This window comes from Rosa chinensis, chromosome 6 (genome assembly GCF_002994745.2).
Source record: "Rosa chinensis cultivar Old Blush chromosome 6, RchiOBHm-V2, whole genome shotgun sequence".
Taxonomy (NCBI): domain Eukaryota; kingdom Viridiplantae; phylum Streptophyta; class Magnoliopsida; order Rosales; family Rosaceae; genus Rosa; species Rosa chinensis.
The window spans coordinates 46446707-46449571 of NC_037093.1; the positions used below are offsets into that span (position 1 = coordinate 46446707).

At 38.9% G+C, this 2865-nt stretch overlaps 1 long non-coding RNA gene across 1 annotated transcript; it reads left to right on the forward strand.

Moving 5' to 3' along the window:
* The first annotated feature begins 213 nt into the window (after positions 1 to 213).
* On the forward strand, positions 214 to 2222 carry LOC121049672. Its single transcript, XR_005801022.1, has 2 exons — positions 214 to 1564; positions 1691 to 2222. It is a non-coding gene; the product is annotated as an uncharacterized LOC121049672 (long non-coding RNA).
* The last annotated feature ends 643 nt before the right edge of the window (positions 2223 to 2865 follow it).

Here is a 2865-nt window from a genome sequence, read left to right on the forward strand (position 1 = left end):
AAATTTTCAGCCAAATCGGTGATCATTAAGGTATCAAACTAGACTAAATCAACGGACGAATCACATCTGTCAAACTTGAACCGTTCATACTTATAAGGGCCAATGATAAAAGAAGTCATTTTGAAGTGTCTTATTATAATTCAGGATACACAAATGTCCCCATGATAATTAAGGTCACCTTTTTACGACCTACCACTAGAGTTGAACTTAATTACAAAAACTGCCGCCGCAGCTCTCTCTCCCTTTTGTTACCCAAGTCAAGCTATCTCTCCCTTCTCTATTGCCACCAAGTCAAGCACCAATTGGAGACTCAGACACTCGTTAATGGCGGAGGGAGCAGCTTGCAGTGGTTCGCTAACAATTCCAGAGCGACGCTTTCGAGCTTCCTCTATATATGCACTGTCGAGTAGAGCCACAACTCCACGAGTAGCGACGCCGGAAGTGAACTGGTCTCCGTACCAGAAACTCAACTCGATCAAGAGATCGGATAGATATAGGTCGAGTCCTGAGTTTGCAGCCACTTCTGCCAATCGCAAAGCTGCCACTTCTGCCGATCGCAAAGTCGCCACCACCTCAGAACCTGATTCGCCGTCGTCGATGATGTCTTGAGTTCTTCTGATCCACCGCCATGAGTTTCATCTTTGGCAAACGGAAAACACCCGCAAGTTCACATACTTGATCGAATTTCTGGTTTCGTTGTCTCTACTATCATAAGAATTACTTTTCCTATAGTTTCTATTCGTTGAAAATTTACATGATTTGTGAAGCTGTTCATGGAAATATTGCAATTTTTTTTTTGTTCGATATTTTTGGCAAGGTTGATCGAATGTATATTTTATTGTTGCTCGCCATGACTGGTAATGCCGACAGTCTGAGAGATTGTTAAGAGTATAAGCTTGTTGTTGAATTTGTTTCATATTATTAGTTAAAAGTAGGGAAACAGTAGTGAGCCAACAGTATTATCAATGCTTATGTAACAGTACGAATAATAATTGGCACTTCTCCCTTAATTAATTGTGAATTGGAGAAACTTATTGTGTTTGTTTCACTTCAAGAGATTAGAGGAACATTGGTCTTGTTATTTTTTTGATAAGAAAATAAAACTATTTAAAGAAGGAAGCCTCTTGTTATTGTTGAAAGGGATTTTGCATGGTTATAGGTGGTGAAAGACTCCAAGTCAAGTCTATTTGTGTTTATGTTTTGTCAGAAGACAAACTATTTGCAAAATTGGATTCTCCTGAGGCACCCCAATGTTATAACCTTCTATATATTGAATTGGCTAATTGAAGTTCTCGACCTTTTGTGTCTTATTTACTGCACAGTTTTCACCTTTGCATCTTTTATGCTTTCGAATTGCATTTGTTGGTTTTTTAATTGATACTTTAATCACTGTACTTCGTAGCATTGTAATTTTACTGTTGGTTCATAGCATCTTGCACATGTTGCTTACTGGTCTACTGTGCATCGTTTCAGTAAATGCCACCGTGACAAATACTCAAATCATGTTCCGTGTAGTCTTGGTTCATAGCATCTTGCACATGCTGCTTGTTCATGGGTTTTTGTGGTACTTGTTATAGTTATGCAGTTTCTTTAGTCAAGTTCAAGTCGAATGTAGCAGAAAATTTTAGGAATTGTGGGTTTTGTAGATGTTGAGTTCCAATGATGACCAGACTATTCGTATATGGAACAGGCAGTCGCGCACTTGTATTTCAGTTTTGACAGGCCACAATCATTATGTATCTGTGCCTCATTCCATCCTAAAGAAGACCTTGTTGTATCTACCTCCTTGGATCAAACTGTCCGTGTTTGGGATATTGGTTCTCTGAAAAAGAAGTCTGTGTCTCCTACGGATGATGTACTGTGACTAAGTCAGATGAACATAGATCTTCTTGGTGGTGTTGTTGCTGTTGTTAAGTATGTCTTGGAAGGGCATGACCGAGGTGTCAATTGGGCTTCATTCCACCACAACCTGCCTCTCATTGTCTCAGGAGCAGATGATTGCTAAGTTAAATTGTGGCCATCTAGGCAAGATCACCTGTTCTGGTGTAAGGTTCTTTTCAAATTTTGGATGGTTACTCTTTGGACAGTGTGGATATATTTTGAATTTCTCAACCAGATTCTTTTTTTTCCCCTTACTTTTTGTTTCTCAACCAGATTGTTAGAAGTTACCTCTTTGGTACATGAATATTTATATAATTTTTAATCTTAGATTTTTAATTGTATATATCTTCTAATGTACTTACCTAGCCAAATAATGTTTTACCTTAGCTATCTTTTTTTTTTAAATATTTTACCTTAGCTATCTTATTTGTATATGTTTCCTTCACAAGTCACTGTTATATCCGTGTAATTGGCCAGGTCACATTGCATTTCACTAATCATGTCACTATTATACACATTTTACTGACCAAATTACTTGCCAAGTCATATTGCATGTCACTAATCATGTCACTGACCAAGGCACTGGGCAGTGAAGCCATTGGTCAGGCCAGATCCATAGTCAGTGACATCACTGGCCATATCACTGATCATGTAACTGAAGTCATTGACCAAGTCACTATCAATCACATGTTATATCCATGTCACTGGTCATGTCATATTGCATGTCACTGACCATGTCATTGTTATACACATCACTGGCTAGTGAAGCCATTGGCCAGCCCAGGTCCCTAGTTAGTGAGGTCATTGGACAAGTCACTGTCAACCTCAAGTCACTGACCAAGTCACAGTCATTTCCATGTCATTGATCATTAACTGAACTCATTGTCATCACATGTCACTTGCCATGTCACTGGCCAGCCAGGTAGTTAGTGAGGTCACTGACCAAGTCACTGTTAACCTCAAGTCACTTTTTTTTTTCAACCA